The sequence below is a fragment of the Belonocnema kinseyi genome, chromosome 7 (assembly GCF_010883055.1).
Source record: "Belonocnema kinseyi isolate 2016_QV_RU_SX_M_011 chromosome 7, B_treatae_v1, whole genome shotgun sequence".
NCBI classification, from domain to species: domain Eukaryota; kingdom Metazoa; phylum Arthropoda; class Insecta; order Hymenoptera; family Cynipidae; genus Belonocnema; species Belonocnema kinseyi.
Window position 1 is genome coordinate 24,855,026 of NC_046663.1, and position 23,748 is coordinate 24,878,773.

Sequence of the window (23,748 nt, forward strand, 5' to 3'; positions counted from 1 at the left end):
TTTCAGATCGGCAATCATCGTACAGCAGAAAACCGAAGTCGAATCGTGCATTTTCGGCTTACACACGAACTCACAGTGGTAATCATGCACCTTCTGTTTTGCAGCTCCCAAGCGGTAGGTATAGTGGGGGTAAATTTTATCCACGATCTGGCAGCTCTGGTATAAGCAACAGCCTGTTCTCACCTTATACCATTTCGTTCAAGATCCTCAGTAAACTCCTGTCCAAAATACTCGAGACCATTATCTGTACGTAAAGTTTTGATTTCATTTTCATTTTTGTTTTCAAAAAAAGTATTAAAGTTGGTTAAAGCTTCCTTAGCTTTACATTTAGTTGAAAACAAAAATTTCTACCTAGTTTGACTTATCATCGATAAAATTCACAAAATACTAAGCCCTACCGAGAGATTTGCTTCTCATTGGTCCATATACGTCTGAGTGTATAAATTCCAACAACTTCTCACTTGCTGAGTCTGAAAACGTTGGAAAAGTTGTTGCAGTTTGTTTTCCCATGATAATAGTTTCACAGGTGTGTAGTTTGTCTCCGGACTTAAATGATAGTCCTTTCATCATGTTTTGATAATAGGGATTTTTTTAAATCCATGTCATTAAGATTTCCATACCTCAAGGTTCGATTTCTCCAATTCGCTTAGCCCCTTTTCCGAATTCGCAGCTGTAGAATTATCTTCTTTCTTTTGTGTTGATGTAGCATCTAACACTACCATCGATTGATTCCATTTATCCGATCGACTAGACTCGGTATTTTTCATGCACACAGAAAATCCTGTTATCCTTGATTTTATGAAGTATATATCATCCTTTCTGCTACCTTTGAAGATAACTTCATTCTTTCCGTTTTTAATATTTGCAGAGCCTTCTGTAAATATGACTGAACGTCCTTCTCTGGTATCTTTTGAGACAGAAAATAGATTAGTTTTAAATTCTGGTACAAACAAAACATTTGCTAATCTAACTTTTCTTATCTCTGAGGAATCCAATACGCAAATATGAATTGTACCTTTTCCTTGAATATAAGTTGTTTTGTAGGTAGCTAATTTTATCTTTTGCAATTCAACTTAGTTTAATTTCGAAAAGTAGTTTTTATCGTAGCACATGTGTGAAGTCGCGCCACTATAAATAAACCAAGATTCACCTGATGTGGACTTAGGGATGAATACACAGGTGAAAGATGCTTTTTCTTTGACGACTATAACTTCAAGATCTATAAAAGTAGAGAAAAAAGCTTCTTCTGCATTTGAAGCACTTTGTTTTCTGTCATTGGTTTTTTTTCTGCAATCGGAAGCGTTATTTTCAAACTATCCTTTTTCTGACGATGCTGATTGTACTGGTTTTCGGAAGACTTTAAAAAAAGGGCTCCTTGCGAGTTTTTTTCAAGATCCTTTTCTTTTCTAGAACTGAACTCCTCTAGTAATTTTCCTTTTAAAGCTTTAGGTGTCGGGAGATCATCCCGGGTTTAAATGGCACATTCAAAGTTATCGAAACTGTTTGGTACATTGTTAAGTAGTAAGATAATCAATATATCATCGTCAACAGAGGTGTCCATTCCTGATAATTTAGCAACAGTTTAGAAAAATTTATTTAGCAGGTCCGACATATTTTCGTCTTCTCCCATTCTTAAAAAAATTCTTTATCGAAGTTAACTTTCTTGCATGGCCTAATTCTGATGTATTAGTTGCAAGGATGATGTCTACTTTTGCTTTTCTATCCTCTTTCTCTCATGTGGCAGCTTGCACAGCTTGCTGTGGCTTCCCAGTGGGCATAAAATTTTACGACGTCTTTACGACATGGAAATAGGATGTCGTAAAGTTGTCGTAACTATGTCGTAACGATGTCGTAACGATGTCGTAAAGACGTCTCCAAATTTTTTTCCCACTGCGTCCCATTGTAATCTGAAAAAAACAAATAAAATTTTCGGTCAAAAATAAAAAAACGAAAGAAAAATGAGAAGGCAGCCAACCACATCCAATTTCTTCTCTTTTTCTTTCTTTCATTTTTTTTATTTTTATTATCATCAAATTACAATAAAATAAAAATAAAAAACATAAATAAATAAATTTGCATTACCAACGTTTCGGTACTCGTACAGTACCCTTATCAAGGCCACAATTACATCAGAAATAAAGAAAGTAAAAGAAAAAGAGAATTCATGAAACAGCGACTTTAAATGTAATTAATCATATTAGCATAACTTTTGTTCAGCCCATCCAAATCGATTTTTAAATTAATAGACAAATTTTTTTGTTTTTTAATATAAAGCATTTCCATGAATTCCCTTTTTCTCTCATTACATTTACTATGCAAAATTTGAATATTATCCCAGTCTAACTCATGGTCAACATCAACAAATTCCTTTGTATGTCTGGCAAGAACACTCTTATAACAGCGTCCAAAACGAACATCACTTTTGTGCTCCTCTATCCTAGTATTAAGAAGTCTGCAAAAATTTATCAACGAATCTATTTTTAATGGAATGCGGAAAATAGTATGAATTTAAAATTTTTTTTACATAAGTTCAACACTTTTCAAAATTTGACCAAAAAATGTAAGAAAAAAAATATTAAACGAACTATATTCCTTTAACTCTTTCTAAGTATCTATAAGCAAATTATTAATCTCTTTGTTTTTGAATTGCTAAACTCTAATTGCAATTTATTTCTCCATTAAATTTTTTGAATAATGATTCAGAAAAAGGATATTCCTAACAATGTTCAAATTTCTTGTGTGAAATGAATAATCGGACAAACCTAGAGCTCTGTCAACTAAGTTTTTAATTACTACAATTTTGGTTTGAAAGGGATGAGCAGGAAGGAAATTTAAAATTCTACCTGTATATGCAATTTTTCTGTACCGTTTGGTAATAATATAACCGTCCCAACCCTTAATTACTTCTATGCCCAAAAAACTAATTTCATAATCCTGTTCTATTTCATGAGTAAATTGCAGTTTTGGAAGAAAACTGTTAAGTGTATCAATGACGATCTGTAACTTTTCTAGAGGAACACATAATAAAATAACGTCGACAAACCCAAAATAAAAAGGCAAAACAAAATCTAATTTCCCAAAAACAAAAACCTCCAAATCTTCCATCGCTAGTTCTGCCAAAATCGGAGAAATGATTAAACCTATGGGAGTACCAGACTTCTGTCTATAGAAAGATCCATTAAATTTAAAATAAGTTGACTCCATAATAAAAACTATTCCTTCAATAAAATCTTTTTGATATAATCGATTACGGGTTTTTATATTAGCCAAACTATTTAAAATTGCCTTTTTAACTAATTCAAGGGGTGTGCTCGGAAACATAGCAATAACATCCAAAGAAATCATTACATGGTCATCCGAAACCTTTTTTGAAATTCCCAGCTATTTTTGAAATTATATTTAGAAGTTGTGATAGAGTCCTTGAGAATCAAATTAAAATTTTGTATTAAAAGTTTGGTGGGAGTATTAATAGTTGAAATAACTATTCTTAAGGGATAGCCATCTTTGTGAATCTTTCTCAACCCATAACATCTTGCAAGAACTGTGTCTTCAGTGTCAATATCAGTCCATATTATATCCTTTCCCAGAAGTCCTTTCTTTCTCCAATTTTCAAGCATCTTAAAAGTGTCTCTTTTTGATTTTTTTAGCGGATTTTCATCTAATAATTCATGGAAACAGTAATACTGCCTTTATTAGCATTCATGCAAACCATATCAGGGTTGTTTCTAAGAAACTCTTTCGTCATCATGAAAACTTAAGAAATTCTACGATCAATATAACTGGTATGCAAACTAGTTTTCTCAACAAAGCTCTTTGACAAGTGTAAAACCTTGTTTCGAAAATTCTGCTGATCCAAAATAGGAATTTTGTGTCTATTTGATTCAACATCTTTTACTATATTCATCATTTCTTTTCCCTTAGTTTTTATCACACGGTTACTAAAACCTTGACCTAATCTGAGAATATCTGTAACTGAATCAGGAATTGGAATATCTGTGAAATTAACAAACCAAGGATCTTTACCACCTTCTTCAAAAATCCTATGGAAATTTAAATTTTGTTCTTGAACACTAGTTTGCTGATGAATTAAATTTGAAAGTCTGTTATCATGTTTTACATCGTTGCTTAAAAATCTTTGATTGAGAAGAATCTGATGCTTTAAAAGATTAATAATTTCATCTTGTTGTAAACAAACTTCTAATTCACTTTTCATTCTTGAAATTCTTGACTTTAAAAAATTAACATGAGTTGAAACATCATTCATTAATAAATTTAGCAGTGAAAATTTAAAATTGTTTAAAGTGTGTTCAAATTGTCTATTACAAAAATTACTGTGAAAATAAAAATCTCGAAATTTGTTATCCAGGAAAAAAAAGTTTTTTAGGTAAAACATCGTTTCTTCTACATTCAATCAAAAATCTTTTTTGAAAAATACTGCCTCTTAATTTTTTATTAATATCACACCAAAACTGATGAAAAATCCTGTTAAATAAAACAAGAATCCAAAGATCAAATGTGGACCACAACGAATAAACAAAAACCAAAGATCCTATTGTAATCTGAAAAAAACAAATAAAATTTTTGGACCAAAATAAAAAAAGAGGAAAGAAAAATAAGAAGGCAGCCAACCACATCCCCTTCTTTTTCTTTTTCAGGTTACAATGGAATTTTTGGTTTTTGTTTATTCGTTGTTGTCCACATTTTGTCGTTGGATTCTGGTTTTATTAAACAGGATTTTGCATAAACTTATTCTCATTGCCTTGTTTTTATATTTTTTATTTTTAATCTTGTTTTTTAGGATTAAAAATAACGACGCTTCGTATAAAAAAAATATTCGTAAAAAATTTGTAAATCATTTGTTTAAAAAAATCATAAAATTGATGAGAAATCATGAATTTTGCTGAAGTTATATTGAAACTTCTGCTTAAAATAGTTGGCATAAAAAGAAAGTATTTTGCTGTGGACAAATGCCTGATTCATGGATTTGTTCATTAAATTTGTTTAAAGAAATCATAAAATTTATCAACTTATTATGAATGTTGCTGAAATTGTCACGAACTTCCCAAGTGAAAAGACTGGCATTCAAAAAACCGAATTTTTATATCGAAAAATGCCCCAACAATGCATTTGTTTATTACATTTTTTTCATAACATTAATCAAAAAATTAAGAATTTTTTTTGAAATTATCATAAAGTTCCTAATTCTAAAAAATGGACATCGAGAAAAACGAACCTTTCTGTCGATAAATGCTTGATTACTGCATTTGTTCATTAAATTTGTTTATATTATAAACAATTATAATCTTAAGAGTACATTTTTCTATTATAATATTGTTACAATTCAAATTTCTTGAAATATAACTTGCAAAACGTAAAATTATGGAAAATAGTAGAAAACATTATTGCAACAAATAATTTGTTATAATATTTTTGTTTGTTTATTGTATAATATTGAAACATTTTAAACGAATGTTATTATATTCCACTTAGGCGACTTCAATAATTTTTTTGTTATTAATGAGCATCGGGAACGTTAACTTTTTAAAGTCTTATCAGCTTTTTTACAAATTTTTTTTTGTCTAAATCGCCAAATATTTGTGGGCTTTACATTTTTTATTGCATAAAATTAGCAGAAAAGAAAGGCGTATCCTATTTTTGAGTTTTCCTTGGTGGCGGCGTTTAGTGGACTGACCTGAAGTTATATGCTTTCCAAATTTTGAAAATTAAAAAAAAGAAAAAAAATGTATTTAATAGGTTAAAAAATATTAATCTAAATTTCCGATAAATATAGAATTTTTCGTGCCCTAATATCACACTTATTCAAGATCATGTATTTAAAGAAATAATTTTCACATATTTTGGTAGAAAATTTAAATTTTTTAGGATTAATGAGGAAATTAGACTGCAAAAAATTTTGAAAATCAAAAGCACAACTCTGTTGCAATTTAGTGCAAAATGATTCTGTAAATGCAGAATTAATTGACATATTTGTCAAGATTGGTCCTATATTGGTTTATCATATTTTTGACCTATTAAAAACTCTTATTTTTCCAATTTTTGATCTAAAAATGAGAAGGCAATGTTTTAATTTTGAGACAGACTAGGTCACGTTCCCAATTTCATAGTCTAACCTTCTTGCTATTTCAATAGAGATAAAAATTTTGCACCATCACATCGTTCTATTATATTTTTCTATTTTTAATGGTTTCCGAGATTATCACTTTAAAATTATTTTATTGGTTCTAAAAAATGTTCTTTTTATAAATCAATTAGCTTTTTACTATTGAATTAGAAAAAAATTGAATAAGTAATTTTCAACTAATTTTTAGTACTTATTCTCGTTGTGTGTGATAACAAAAGTTAATTTTTTCGTAATTTTTTCTTTATTCTATGTTATAAAACATAAATTTTTCCTCTGGTAACATTTTTCTGTACGACGAGCTATTATTTATTCAAAGCATTACAAACAATATATTTTTTTTAAATCTCTGATGCCCTAGAACCCAAAACTTTTGATCTTTAATAAAAAAAATTTATACTCAACAAAAATTATAATAGTTAATACTTTCATAAAAATTATTCTAAAGAAAAAGTTGAATGAAAACAAACAGAAATTCGTTTTTTATCCTAATAATTAAATTTTTTATTTTAAAAAGGACGTTGTATGAGAAAACTAAGTAACTTTTCAAATGCAAAAGAATAGTTTTCTTTGCAAAAATGAAATGGCTACATTTTTATTAAGAAAGAAGTAATTTTCACTAACAGGATGCATCAGCAAGATTTGCTTACTTTTAAACTACGGAGTGGATAGACTGCCGGCACCGGCAACAAAGTTTTCTGCCGGTGCTGGTAAAAAAGCAGAATTTTAGCGTACCGAAGGGACTGTCTCGTGATTGCGGAAAGTGATCCCTGTGACCGCTTGCAAAACAAATGTTGGTCAAACTCCTTCAATTTTCTAACATTTCGTGGAGGCTTGAAGAAAGCCCTTTAAACGGTCAGAGAAATAATTTGGGTCACAAGCTTCCCCTTTCCAAGGTCTCGTATGTGCGGGAAGCCACAGAAATAATTTTGGTGAAAACCCTTTCCCTTTTCAAGGTCTCGTCGGGGCAGGAAAGCTACCCTTTGACCGATCACAGAAATAATGTTGGTCAAACCCCAACCCTTTTCTAAAGTTTTTTGGGGGTGGAAAGGCACCCCTAGGATTCGTCAAAGAAATAATTTTGGTTAAACCCAACTCCTTTCCAACGTTTCTTGGGGCCGTTAATGCACCCCTAAAACTGTTCACAAAAATAATGTTGGTCAAAACCCCCTTTCCCACGTCTCGAGGCGGCCGGAAGGTACTCCTTTGACCGGTCAAAGAAATAATCTTGGTCAAACCCGTGCCCTTTCCACAGCCTTGTGGTGGCGGCAAGGCACCCCTTTGGCATTTTTGACCAAATTTAGAACTTTTGAATTGAAATTTTAAATTAAAAAACATTTTCTTAATAAAAAATGTTAACCGAATTTTCAACCTAATAATTCAAGTTTCTGCCAAGAATTTTAATTTTCTAGCCAGAAAAAGACAACTATTAAAACGAATCCTATACAAAATAATTATGCTAATCAAGATTTCATTAATTTTTGCAATTAAAAATAAAACTGCGCGTTCCATCAAAAAAACATTACAGAAAAATGTATGGCTCTTTTTTGACTGAACAACTTTTGTCTATTTGTTTTTTCGTAGCTTGTGTCTTTTGTCGAAAAATGTATTTTTTTTAAATTTTAAGTTTAAATTTTTACGTATAAAACAGTAACTGTGCGTCCTATAAAAGAGTGATTGACGAAAAATTTGTAAATCTTTTTTGGGAGGATAATTCTTGGACAATCATCTTTTTTTTGTATCTTGCATAGTTTGCCTACAAAATGGAATATTTTATTATGTTTTTGGGGTCATAACTATAATTTTTGAGTTCTCAAGAACGTTTAAAAAGTTGTTAAGATAATCTGGTAAAGCTTTTAAAAAACAAAGTTTTTTCCTTAACTTCCTAGTGGGCACAAAACTTGACGACGTCCTTGTCACATCGTTACGACACCTTTACGACAACTTTACGACATCCTACGTCCGTGTCGTTACAGTGTCTTTACGATATCGTAAAGACAACGTCAGATCGTACGGCATATTTACGATATCGTAAAAAAGCCTTAACGGCATGAACATAAGACGTCATAAAGTTGTCGTAAATATGTCGTAACAATGTCGTAAATACGTCGTCAAGTTGTGCGCCCGCTGGGTTCTTTCATATCGTGCGTTATGAACAAATTAATTATAATTCGTGATAAATAACTGACGTTATTTAAAAGTTATTTAAATAGTTCCAGGGTTTGATCAGGAAGTACCAAGATTTTTAGGGATACAAATAATTATTAATGGAGAATTTTAATATTTGCTATGACTTTTTAAACAATTTTCAATTCTTTAAACAAATGTAAAATATTTCAATAATTATTTATTTCGCAACAATATAAATAATAATCGTATTTTATGATTGAAATAGAATATTTCGTCATTTTTCTAGTAGTATATTTTTCTTAAAACATTAAGAAATTATTTAAACAAATAATTATTTTTTTTCAGTTTAGGAAGGAAGATTGAAAAGGTTACTACATGAAAATGCATTTAAATTTTCAAAATGAAAATTCTTTCAATAAAAAAGGAAAAACTTTGTTTTGATGATTGAGATGGTATTTTCGTGTATAGTTCAGCTTTCTAGGAGAAATAAAAAATTTATTCAATCAATATAATTGATATATATCAAAAGTCTCATCGAATAGACTTTATTCGACATGATATGGCAAATTTTATTTTTCTTTACCAATTATTTATATAATAGGCAGAATATTAAATTTCTTAACCTCTTTCAAGTTCAGGAAACGTGAAAAAAAATAAATACAGAATTTAGTCGAAAACAGTTTTATGCATGTGCATTTAATGTTCGAAGAATAGTTTTTTGAAAGAATGTTTAAAAAAATTTGTATTTTTAATCAAAAAATGATCTTTCATATTTGAACATGAATGTATGTGTTCAAAATTCATCCCTTTTGGTAGAAAATTATTCTTCGTGTTTAAAGATTTATGCATAAACTACTGATTTTTCTCTTTCAAATCATCATTGTAAATTTCTCAAATATAATTTAAAGACCTTTTTAGATTGGACCGGATGTGTCCAAAAATAAAGGAAACACCTAAATAATTTTTCATGCAAAATATTTTTTCAAAAAGGCCAAGGTCATTCTTAGAGTAGATTGTAACGAAGAATCCATTACTAACCTTGAAATTCACCTTTAACTTCAAGGTTATTTCAAGGTCAAGTTTGTTTTTATATTTTCATCCTAATGATGCGGTATTGGTTTTATGTAAAATTTCACTTTGTCGGTTTAAATCAAATCTCCACGGTTTGAGGCCCTCTCAGTCAGAAAAAAACAATTTTTACGAAAGTTTTAGTCTGTCTGTAGTCCGTAGTCTATATTTTGTAGTCAGTAGTCTGTAGTCTCTAGTCTGATTTCTGTAGGAACGATAACTTCCGAAAAATTGATAGGATTGGATTATGCTTTGGGATACTTTTTCAAGGCCTAAAGTGAAAGAACGTGAGCGCATTTTCAAAATTTTTGAAACCACATTATTTCAAGATTTTAAAATTCTATGTAGGGTTATTCTAGTATTCAGAAACTCAAATAATGTATACTTATGACTTTTTTTATAAAAAGAGAATTATCATAGTTAGAGCATTTTCAAAATCCAAAAAAACAAAATAAAATGAACATTTTTAAGTCAAACAACGCATGATATGAAGAAAAGTCAAGAAAAGGAAAAACGCTTAGTTTTGAAAGTCCTACCAGATTATCATAACAACTTTTTTAATTTGGTTTAAAAGTCGAAAATTAAAAATTTGATCGTAACAAAAATAATCAAAAATTCCATTTTTTGGTCAAACTATGCAAGATGTGAAAAAAATGAATCAGCTAAAGTTGCACGCCCTGGAAAGATCTACAAATCTGTGATGAATCACTTTTCGATAGAATGCGTAGTTTTTGCTTTTAGCCGTAAAAACAACATTAAAAATAAGAAAATAAAACATTTTTGGACTAACGACACAAGCTACGAAAAAAAAATTAGATAAAACTTGTTTATTCAAAAAAGAACTCTAATTTCTGATAGTTGACGATCCGTTGAACTTTGATTTTAAAGGCCTGTGCACGAAAGTGGGAGAAATGCAAAGACCGAGCGCGGAATGCGAGAGGCATTAGTCGCGCACCGTAGGTGCGCTCAAACTCTCGAGCTAAGCTCTTTTAACAAAAGAGAATTCACAATCACAAAATCACAGTGGTGGAAGTTTTAAGTCTTAATTTTAAAAGGCTTGCGCAAGAATATGCGAAAATATAAAGGCCGAGCGCGTAGCGCGAGGTAAATACCCAATCGAGCGCGAAGCGCGAGAACCCACAGTCATAGGTCGGGGCCAATCTGTACTACTTCGGCTCAGGTGTTACCGAAAAAGGTCGATGTCATTATTGGAGTGTCTTTTAACGAGGAATCCCGTGGTGACCTTGAATTTGACATCGAGCTTGACCTTCAAGGTCATTTGAAGGTCAATTTTTTAAAATTCAGCGTTACCCAGGAAAAACGACGTGGACGTAGTAAAATCTGTTCCCTCTGGGGTGCTTGATTTACGTGAGTCCACGTGCCTCTCAAGATCGTGGAGCTAAATGTAAGTAAGGGCCCTAGTTCCTAACTGTTGAATATTGGCATCGATCTTCATAATTTCTTTGACGCCTCATTCAAAAACGCTATTCGAAAAAATCACTAGCTCATCAACTTGTAACTATCTAATCTTAAACTTTTCAATAAATAATTCCATTTTTCTGCAATTTCCCAAGGAAGGAGTAAATTTGAAATTTTCTTTTGAAAAGTTCGCCGCGTCATGAAAAAAATTTGCGCATTAATTATTAGTTTTCTAGAATCAAGCCCACGAATAATAAAAAAAGTCGATTAAAGTATAGTTTTAACTTTCTTCGCAAAAAAATGGATAAAATAATAAATAAGGAAAAATCAAACACTTGAATAGTGACAAGTTTAAGCTTCTTTGTAAATTGATACTTCAGTAAGCAACAAATTCCAAATTTTTTTACCATACAAAATTTTCATTCAATCATGAGTGCAGTAGTTTACATGTAAAAATAAGGTAGAGCTTTTACGTAAAAATATCATATTGTAACATGGACGAGACGTTCGCGCATACTGAGATGATGTATATGTTGATCGTTGAAAAGGACGAAGGGACACAATTGAATGGCCAGCTAGGACTCCTGGTTTTACGTCTCCAGATTATTTTTATTGGGGTTATCTGAAGGATCAAGTGCTCAAAACAAAACGGAAATATTTAGATAAATCACAGCAAAGGATTATAGATGGGTCAACTCTCATTCCCATCGAAATGATCCAAAATGATATTGATGCTTTTTATCATCGATTGGCTTACTGTGTCGTTGTACCTGGTGAGCGCTTAATGTAAGAAAAATTCACCTGGAAATAATCTCAAAGGTAGAGCTCAAGGTCTTATTCAAGGTCACCATTGGATGTCTCCTTAAAAGTTACTGCAAGAATGACCTCGGCCTTTTTCGTAAACACTTGAGCTGAAGCAGTACAGATTGGATCAGACACATACCTGGATCCAACCTGAAGACCTTCAGCTGAATTTCAAGGTCACCCTAGAACCAGGACCTCAGTACATATACGCACGTCAAATTTCCCGTTCTTTTGATTGCCCTTGTCAAAAATAGGGGTTCTCATTAAAAAAAAGTTGACCTTGGTATAACTTTTAAGGTCGAGCTTAAGGTCTAATTCAAGGTCATCACTGGATTTCTCGTTAAAAGTTATTCCAAGAATGGCCTCAACCTTTTTGGTAAACACCTGAGTCGACGCAGTAGAGATTGGATCAGACCCATACCTAGGTCAAGCCTGAAAACCTTCAGCTGAATTTCAAGGTCATCCTAGAACCAGGACCTCAGTACATATTCGCACGTCAAATCTCCCGCTCTGTTGATTGCCCTTGTCAAAAATAGGGGTTCTCATTTTTAAAAATAGTTGACCTTGAAATAACTTTTAAGATCGAGCTCAAGGTCAAATGCAATGTCACCCCTGGATTCTTTGTTAAAAGTTACTCCGAGAATGACCTTGACCTTTCTCAAACAAAATTTTACCTGGAACATTATTTAGGTGTTTTGTCACTTTTTGGCCACCCTGTATGAATGGGTTTTAGAATTTCCATGAAAATCATTTCTAATAAATAAAAGAGTACTTTCGAAAGATAATAACATTTTTTCATAAATTGTTAAATTTTTTTCAATTTAGCGAATTTCCTTTCAAAATTCATTTATCAAGTCGCTGTTTCTTCAGAGTTTTTCAAATACTTTTTAACTTTTCAGTTAGATCCAGAGAATAACCAATTGAATTCAACGTAAATAATTGCTTAACAGTTTATTATCATTTGTAACAATAATTTCTTGAAATAATACTTAAAGAATTAAGTTTTTTCTCAATGTTTAAAATTGTTGCCTACTTTTCATTCAGAGTTAGGCAATGATGATTTCATGTTGAGAAACATGATTGTTTAAAAAGTATAATTATTATTTCCAATAAAATTGTTTTAGTAGTGCCATAAAGTTGCGTTCATTCTTGAATTTTCCCATGGTTCTTCTTAATCAATTTAATTTTTGTCAAGTCTTCACTTAGAGTGAAGTAATAATTATTAAAATTCCACCAAAATCATTTTTTAAGCCATTTATTATTTTACCAGGGATTTTTTTTCTTAGAAAATAATTGGTGTAAATTATTGAGCGTCTGAATGAAAAATCCCTCAATTATACATGTTTTAAGATTAAAATTTTAAAGCTTAAGATTTAAAATATTTTAGAAGATTTCGACGGTTTTAAAGAAGTTTAGAATATTTAAGTGCATCAAAGGATGTGAAAATAAATTATTATGTTGAATTAAATTGCACTAAATTTAAACAAATTCATAAGTCTTACAGAGATTTTAGATGATTTCAACAATATTCAAGGGTTCTTAATAGAGTTCAACAAATTTCAACAGATTTCAGCAATTTCAAGAGATTTGAACAATTCCTGAGGATTTCATAACTTTTAAGATATTTTATAGAATTTCGAGGAATTTAAAAATACATTACACATTTATAATGATTTTAAACAGCTTAATTAGATTTTGTGGGATTTCCGAATGTTTTTAATATTTAGTCATATTTAAAAAAAAACAGATTTGAGTGAATTTCAACATCTATCAGAAATTGAAAGAGATTTTATCAATTTCAATAGGGTTTAAATATTTTAGAATATTTGAAAAGTTATCAAAGAACTAAATCAAATGTCCACAATTTCAAGGGATTTTCAAGGGACTTTACCAGATTTTGTAAATAAAGCTACTTTAACGGTTTTCAATTAATTTCCAAAAATTATAAAAGATTTCAAGTGATTTCAAAGAGCTTTATAAAATTTTGTGTAACTTAGTGAATTTGACAGAGTTTTGAATATTCTACCATTTTTGCAGAAGTAAACTGTAGTGAATTTCAACGAATTTGAATAATTTTAAGAGATTTGAAAAATGTAAAGGGATTTAAAAATTTTAGGTTTTTTATTAGGTTTTCAAAAAAATTTAAAGGAAATTAAAGAATTCAAGGAATTGAAAGGGGTTTTTCGGAATTTTTGGATTTTACGGGATTTAGAGGGTTTCAAGAATTTTATCAAATTCGAAGGATTTTTGAAAGAATTTATAAATTTCTAGATATTTTACGAGATCTTATTCGATTTCCGCAGGATTACTTAACATTTAAGAAGATTTAATAAATGATTTAAATTCGGAGGTATTTCGAAATATTATTAAATGTTAGAAATCATTAACATTTTTTTAAAATTTAATAAGTTCGAAAATTGTACAGTGTTTTCATAAGAATTTTGTATGATTTAAAAAATGTAAGACGATTTAAAAAAGTTATGTATGATATCAGTGATATTTAAGATATTAATTGATTCCAGTGGATTTCCATAAAACTTTGGGGAATAACTGAAATTTCTGGCAAATCTAAAAATATTTAAGGCTTTCTGTAAGGTTTAAAACGATATTACGGCTTTCAGGGTATTTTTTAAAAAATTTGAAAATATATTACTAGATTTCATGCGAAATCTGTGTTCTATATAGGGTATCAAATATAGTCTAATTGAATTATTGTTTCTCTAAAAATAGATAAGGCTAGAAAATCTTGAAAGTATTGTTGTCAAATTTCCTCAATACCGATTAAGTAATTTGAAAAACTCGAAGGAAAGAATTTAGCCAAATGTTTTATTTTCAGAACAAGTGATAAATTACTATTTCTCAACATTTTCATCGCATTATTTCAACAGAAATAATTATTTTTGGAAATAAATACTTATCCGCTTATAAATTTAATTAGAGTTTATTTTACACAAAAATGGTCCAACTGTTTAACTGATGACTTCTGTAAATTAAGCTACTTTCCAAAACCTAAAAATTGTGAATGCTTGTTCAAGAAAATATTCGAGATTACAAATCAAAAGAATACATTCAGAATCAAAGATAGACGAATCGCCTTTTCGGTTAAAATAAATAAATTTCTTTCAAGCATTGCTTTAAGAACCCTTAAAAAATTAAATCATTCATTCACAATAAGGAATTATATAATAAAAAATTAAATTAACATACCTCGAATTTATGGTTTACCTAAAGTTCATAAGCCGAATTTTTCACTTTGACCTATTGTCTCATTAATAAATTCACCGAAATATAAAATAACTAATATATTCAATAACATTCTTAAAAAAGCACTGATCGTTCCAAAAACTTAAGTAAAATAATCTTCTGAATTTGAAAACATATTTATTAAAAAAACATTTCCTGCTGATCACATTATGGCTTCTCTAGATGTGTCATTTACATTTACAAACATTCCAATCGATTTAGTTATTACTAGTATCTTAAGTAGATGGATTAATATAAAAAACTACACAGATTTAACTTTTGAAAAATTTAAAGAAGGAATTACATTTCTAGTGGAAAAATTGTATTTAAATTTAATAATATTTTTAGTAAACAAATACATGGAACAGCTATGGGTTCTCATATTATTTTATCGAAAGATAAACTACTTTTTTATCAGGATTAATTTAGGTAATATTGTTACAGATTGATATCGTAAAGATACTTATTCTGGTAGATATTTAAATTTTTTCTCTAACCATCAAATCCAACATAAAATTTCCATGGTTAAAAATCTTATTGATACAACTCTTAAATTATTACATAAATCATTTCACAAGTCAAACATTGAATTGCTTAAAAAAACTTTTTATTAAAATAATTATTTAATGAAATTTATTTAAACTCACTATTATAACAAAATTAAAACAATCAATGATTCTCTTCCTAAGCAAACAGATTTAAATATAGTTAGAAGATTTGTTTTCAAACCTTTAGTTTCTATAACGTTTTATGGAAAGTTATCTTTCGAAATTAAACGAATTCTTAATGCTTCTAATATCACAACAATTTTTCGATTTGGGTCGAAATTAGATAAATTCGTAAAACTAGGCCAAGAATCTTCAAACAATTTTCAACTTACTGGATCATTTAATTAATACTGCACTTAATCCCGAATTAATCATTTAAAATAACTTACTTTGAAGATTGAATTTAAACAATCGTCGGTTACGATAGTACTAACTATAATCTCCTCTAAGCAATTTCTGTATTTGACTAAACCGTTTTTTTATTATTAAACATTAAACGTTTTTTATTCTAATTCAGCATCCTCATAACCTAAGAGACAGTTTTTATTTTCGTGAAAAATTCGATTGAGAATCATTATTTAGAGCTTATTTTTAAAACCTATGAAACTTTAATATGAAAATTGTAGGTATATTTTCTCAGAACTGGCTATTTTTTTACATCAAACATTTTGTTAAATCATTTTAAGAAATTTAAAAAAACATCCGTTTCTATGAACATGAATAACTTCTATCGATCCGACCTTCTTGGCTTGTATTGACAATTGACAATTGACATTATTTTGAATTTCCCAACTGAGTCTAAGATACCATTTAAACTTTGAAATTTTTCAAATATTTGCTTGCAACACTAATCCTTGAAAACTTCCTAAAACGCGAGTATCACTGTTTGCCAAACGAAACCGGAAATCATTGGTACATAATAAAATTGTGTCATTCCATATGACCTAGTTGGTCCCCTTTTTTGGATGAATAGCCAAAATCTAGAAGATTCGATTGACAGATAAGTGGAAAATGGAAGGGATTATTTATGCGTCCCACCTCTTCTTGTAAGATCAGAGAGTAGAAATTTGCAGTGAATGCCCCTCTTCCCACAGTTCTTACAAAAAGATTTAGTTAAATTTTTTTTTCTTAAAAAATGAAAATTCTTCTCCTGATTAGCGCTTTCAGCGCATTCATTCATTTAGTAATTTGTATACCCAGTTGGGATCAGGATTGGCAAAACATCTTTCAATCCAGCCCGCAACCTAGCTTGTGGTACAACTCGCCACAACGCTCGCCACCTCACTCTCCACCTCATTCGCCACCGCGCTGGATACCTTACACGCCACATACTCCCGGCAGCCCCTCAATGTAAGTACTAATATTTCCAAAAAATTAAAAAATTTTACAATTTTAATGAATTAATTAAATTTCTATTTCTAAAACCATATTTCATTGAAGAATTACGGAGTCTCGAATTGTCCAGAATTTTGGAGGAATAGTCTGCCTACAGCTAGCGGCTACTCGTTCAGAAATTTTGCAGGAATATAATATGTACTTTGATTTAAATTATCGTTGTGAATACAGATCCGATATTTTTTGCCGGGCCTAATTTTTCATTCCGGAAAATTCTAACATCAAGGAACCTTCTTTTCCAGCAAAATATTTTTCGACTTTAACGAAATTTTGTTATTTTTCCAAAAAATTAGGAATATTAATTTGTAAATATATGCACAAATATTAAGAGAAATAATTATACTGACAAGGTAAGAACGATAATTGTAAATTTTTCAGCCGTTTTCGAAAAACTCGAGTTTCAAATATTAGCTTTAGGCCATACAGAGTTTGGTGGAAAATATTTTAAATTGTCCGACCGCTCATGTGGCAGCGTTTGGGCTTCATAATAGGTACGTTGCGTGTTAAAAAAAATACGTTTTAGCGACTGGTCACAGTTGAGTGATTGGTAAAATATCAAGCCCCTTTTCCAGCTCCACCTTAAAAAGATACGTTTTAGCTACTGGTCATAAAAGAGGGATTGGTCAAGTCTTGAACCCCTTTCTAGTTCTCTCTATAAAGAAATACGTTTTAGAAACTGGTCACAAAAGAGTGATTGGTCGCATCTCAAACCCCTTTTCCATCTCCTTCTTTAAACAAAAATACCTTATAGCGACTGCTCACAGAAGATTGATTGATCCGATCTCGAACCCCTTTTCCAGCTCCCTCTTTAAATAAATACGTTTTACGAGATCTTATTCGATTTCCGCAGGATTACTAGACATTTAAGAAGATTTAATAAATGATTTAAATTCGAAGATATTTCGAAATATTATTAAATGTTAGAAATCATTAACATTCCTTTTAATTTAATGAGTTCGAAAATTGTATAGTGTACTTGAAAGAATTTTGTATGATTTCAATTTAAGACGATTGATCAAATATCGAGCCCCTTTTCCAGCTCCACCTTAAAAAGATACGTTTTAGCTACTGGTCACAAAAGAGGGATTGGTCGAGTCTTGAACCCATTTTTAGTTTGCTCTATAAAGAAATATGTTTTAGAAACTGGTCACAAAAGAGTGATTGGTCGCATCTCAAACCCATTTTCCAGCACCCTCTTTAAAAAAACCTTATAGCGACCGGTCGCAGAAGAGTGATTAATTAAATTTTGAATCCCTTTTCCAGCTCTCCATATAAAAAATACATTTCAGCAACTGGACACAGAAGCATGGCAGAAAACTTTATTTTTTTAATAACTTAGAAATGGTATTTAAAATATGTTTGCATTTGAGTCGTCCTGTACTTTATGTTTTTAGTTATAAATTTTATTATTTGTTTGGAAACTTAAAAAGCTTACCAAAAAGTAATCATTTTTTATTAAAATACACTTTTTTGGGTACTGAAAGTAGAAATTTAATATCTCTGTGATAAAAATGCAACTTTTTTTATTAAGAATTAATATTTTTTGCTTGAATATTTAACTTTTTTTTTAATTTTGCTTGATTCACTTATTTGTGAAAAACTACTGTTTTTAGTTAAAAATTAATCTATTTTGATGACAGTTAAACTATTTTGTAGGAAACTGATATTTCCCAATTAAAAATTAAACTTCGTATGTAAAAGTTAAAATGTTGAAATTTCAAAAAAAATAAACTAAATAATAAGCAAAATAATTCCCAACAATGAATCTTATAAAACTTTCCGTTTTGTGAAAGAAAATATTACTATTCATTAATTTTATTAATTTCCATTATTATGAAATATTCTGTTAGATAAATAATAATTTTTTAAGAATATATGAATTGATTTAAAGCTGCAAATAATAATTTTAAAGAAGGCTACAGAAATGAAAAATATGAGAAATCCGGAAGTTAAAAAAACGAACCAGATTGATTAATTGATTTAACTGCGTTCAAAACAATGAGATTACAATTGCTGGAAAATTTAAAAATAAGCTTACCACACAAACCTATAAAAGAGTTAAAATGCGCATTCACCTTTCCTGTTTTTTACTTTCAAATATTAAAAGCGTAAACAATTTAAAATTTGAGGATGACCGATTTTTGAATAGCAAGAGTATACCTTTTTTCAGAAAAAAACTCATTTCCATCTTGTTTGTATAGATAGCTTATCAGACTTGAAAGAATCCAGGAAATTATGAATTCCAGTAAGTTATGTGCCTTAACTCAAACTATTTTTCGTACCCAGTGTCGGTTGTTTACAAATAAAATTTGTTTATTTTTAATTTTTTTTAAGATAGAAACAAAATCTAAGCGTCCTATCAGAAAATTATTCATGCCAGATTTGGATGAGCTTCACTCTTCTTTTGAGGATTAACTTTTTTCTTCTTGTCCTACCCATAGCCTGTGCCTTTTATAAAAAATTTAATTTTTAATTTAATTTTGACGATTAAAACCAAAACTAAGAATTTCTTTAAAAAGTCATTAATAAAACATTTGTAGCTCTTTTTTGGATGAACAACATTTGTTGAATTTTTTCTTAGTTGCGGTCCTTCCTTCTAAAAGTATTTTTTTAGTTCGAATGCTGTTCTTTTAACAAATGAAATCAAAACCATGTATCCTTTAAAATGACAAAAAAGTCATTTTAGTTGAAATTTTTTTTTTTCGCTTCAAAATTGAACTATTTTTTTACATTTTTAAAAATGTTGTATTAAATAAAAATTTAACTATGCTATACTTGTTTGCAAATTTATATTCTTCAGGTGAAAATTCAACCAGTTGCTTGAAAATTATTATATTTTGCTACAAATTATTCTTCCTTGGTAGCAATTTAATCTTATCAGTTTAAAATTCCTTTATTTTGATTGAAAATTACTTTTTTATTTTTAATTTTTTTTTTATTTATTTAATTATATCATGTTTGTTTAAACCTCAATCTTCGTGAGTTGAAAATTCTACAATTTGCTTGAAAATTTCTGTATTTTGTTGAAACTTTGTCTATCGTGGTGACTAATTTACCTTCTTCGCTGAAAATTTAACTATAAGAGGTTTACAATTACATTAAATATTTAATATTTGGTTAAAAATGCATCCATTAGAGTGAAAATTATTTATTTTTGTGAAGAATTTAAATTTTTAGTAGAAAACTTGTCGCTTTGATTGAAGAAATTTACTTAAAATTGTTTTCGAAATTGTTTTTATAGGAATTTAATCCGTTTCTTGAAAGATTCATCTGCTGGGTAGAAAATTTAAATATCCTGTTGAAAATTTATTTTAATTGCTTAAAGCATATTTCTTTGACTGAATATTAATTTGTTATACTATTTTATTGTAAATTAATCTTTTTATTTGGTAATTAATTTATTCTTTGGAATTTTTTTCTTAGAAAATCAAGCTGTTTGATTGAAGATAATAATTTAATTTTTTTGTCGAAAGTTAGTGTTTTTTATTTAAAAATGTTTTCATTTAAAAATCCTTTTTTTGTTGTTGTTGAACATTCATATGTTTATTTCGAGTTTCACTCGTGAAAGCATTAAATCTGTTTATATTTTTAGTTGAAAATTTATGTGCTTGGTTAGAAGTTCAACTATTTTATTGAAAATTGATAGTTTTTCATTCACAATTTAACTGCGTGGGTGAGAGTTTAAATTATTTTTTATTTTTTGTTAAACGAAGGTTTATCTTTTTGATTGAGAATTTATTTTTTTCACAATTAATTTTTTTTTGCTAAAAACTCACAATTTTCTATTGAAAATTCAATTTCTGCAGAGAAAATTAATTTTTTGCCTTCATGATTTAACAATTTGGGTTTTTATCTGTTTTTTCGTTGATGTTTGAAAAATCTTTATTGATTGAAAGTTCGTCTTTTAGATTTTCAACTTAATTTCTTTAACATAAAATTTCATCTCTACTGTTTTAAATCAATATAATTTCGCCTAAAAGAAGTAAATCTCCAGAAACTTTAAAAAGATTTCATTAGAACACATTCACTTTTAACTTGAAAAGATAGACTTTTTACCAAGTAGACTAATGTTCACCCTAACATATCAATTTTGAACATAATAGATCAATTTTTATCAAACAAAAAAAAAATTTAACAAAACAATTATATGGTTAACCAAAACAGGTCAATTTTCAATTAAAAAAGAGCAATTTAAAACAAGAGTACGAATTTTTTAAAACAAAATTAATTTTCAAAAAAAAAAGAATGAACATTAAAAGCGAAAAAGTGCATTTCTTACAAAGAACATAAAATTTGAAAACAAAAATGCAATACTTTAGCCCAAAAAATACAAGTATAAAAAATGGATGAATTTTAAAGAAAGAAGTTAAATCGTCGAAAAAAATATAAAGTTATATTTTGTAGTAAAAAAAATTATTTCATGAGATACAAGCCAACGACATTTCAACTGAATGAACGAATTTTTAACCAAAAATAAAATACAACAATTTTAAGTAAAAATATTAATTTTAAACTAGAAAAAAAACAATTTTGAACAAAATATTCGATTTTCTAAGCAAACAAATAAAGTGTTAATAGAAAAATGAATATTCGTATAAGCACTAGCATTTGCAACTGCAAAAGACAAATTATAGACAAAATGCATGTGTTTTCAACAAATTAGTTGAAAATTGGTCAACAACATATATATTTTGACGAAGTTTCTCATCGTCCCGAAATTTCGGGAAACAGTTGAATTAACCAAAAAAGGTCTTTCAGTCAATTATGACAAAGAAAAACATCCAAAATGTTGAATTCTTATGTCAAAAAGACCAATATCCTGCAAAACAATTTAATTTCCTACCAAAAGTTTAAACTTTGCAAACCGAAAATATGAGTTTCGAACGAAGAATTTAATTAACAACTCGAGGATTCAATTTCTGACAAAAACTGCTGAATTGCAGAATTTAAAGCAATTTTATTCCTCAGGCCTGAAAGAGTTGTCGAATCACATGGATGTACGGAGGTTCTTTTCTGGTATGAAGGCAAACTCTTCTACGCAGACACGTTTAATCAAAAACTCTGCTGCTATCATGAATCGGATGGACAAAAATTTTGCGCAACTATAGGTATACAAATCTTTTTTCTTTCCTTTTTCCTTATTCGAATTATCTTCAGTAGTGAGAATTTTTGGGACTTCGCAGCCCTGGCCAGAAGCTCTTATACGAGGTCTGTTCAAAAAATACGCGGACTGTTTGAATTTCGCGGCTCAAGCTGGTTTCAGGAGAATCCGCTTGGTGTCGCTAAGTTCGTACAGATCAGCTGTTTAAAACGCGGTATTCTAGTCGCACATATCTTTATCTGTTAACAAGCTACACAGTCTTAAGCAAAGAGAGTTTTTTTTGTTTGTCGGATTGTAAAATGGACAGTCTGAAAGAGCAACGAATTGCTGTGAAATTTTGTGTGAAACTCGGGAAATCTGCAACTGAAACATTTGCCATGCTCAACACGACGACCCACACGTTGACAAAGTCAACACCCTGGTGCGCAAAAATCGACGTCTGACCATTAGGGAGGGGAAATAAGAGCGTAAGTGAGGAGAGGAAGTTTTTTTAGCCCCGGACAGAAAACCTTGAAATTTTGTTCAGGTGTCCGTCTGTCCTTACCCATAACACACAACTCACGCCTCAGACTAAACACATCACAGCTCACAGCACACATCCTGCAACTCACTGTCTATGGAACTCACGACTCACAGTTCACAAATCAAGTGGGAGCGAAGTTTTAAGTGTGTGGAACAGAAATATAGAAATGTTAAGAGTGGGATAGATGAGAGTTTAGAAATGTAGGGGGAGCAGGGGAGATGAAATATTGGAGGTGGTTGTTTGAGCGCCTTATTAGCGTTCTAACAGGCTACATAACCACCTTCTTTTAGACTTAAGCTGTCTACTTCGACTAATTTTTAATAATTATTTTTTTCATAGGTCACGGTCCTGTGTCTTTTGCTGTTCTTGTAGCAGAATATGATAATACATTTGTAGTGGGTACTGGTAGGCACATTGAATTACTCATATGGAATCCTAGAGAAAATAGTCTTACTCCTGACATCAGATATTTATTAACTGTGGATCCAGAAATCGAAAGCAACAGATTGAGTTATGGAAACGTCGACTCGCGAAATAGACTTTGGATTGGTAAAAAAATTTACTTAATTTGACTTTAGACTTAAGCTAAATGCGAGGAGGAAACAACTCATTAAATGCAGTTTAGCATAGGTGAATTACGCTGGATTGTATCCGATTACCCTGGATTACCTTTATATGCCAATTTACGCAGGGTTATCTAAAATCACTCCAAATTCCGTCAGACTAATTTTAACAAACTAATTTTAGTCTAGTTCAGACTAATTTTAACAAACGAGTTGAATTTTTCACCAAAAATTTTTAATTTGCAATACATAATATAATATGAAAATTTACAAGTATATAAAAATATATGAAATAATAAACGAAAAAATTTATTTTTCATCGGAAAAGAAAAAGTTTAAAACAGAAACAAATAAATTTGTAGAAAAAGAGGTGAACTTTCAAACAAAAAGGATTCAGTTGGTTCTTTTTGAAACTTTTGTCATTGAGTGATTTGCGTTCAAGAAAAGTTCTGGATACACTAGCTTTTAAAGAATTTGTTTAATCAAGTCCGCGTTTGATACACTTCTGAAGGTACCCAAAATAAAGGCTAAGTTCATTAATCAGATATTTTGAACCAAAATTAAAAAATTGAGTGAATTTTCAAAATACCAAATATATTTTAAAACTATTTTAGCCGAATTTTTCGATAAGCCCAGGTTTTTAAAAATTAGAGCCTGTATGATCTAACAGTAGAGCGCGAAGCGCGATTATAGTAATGAGAATGTAATCGCCAAGGCCTTAGGTGCTTTGAGAATCTTCTTTAATGTCAAATTAAAAAAAAAAGGTTCAGCTTTACTTTATGATTGTAGTTTATGACGGGTTTGAATTACAGTAT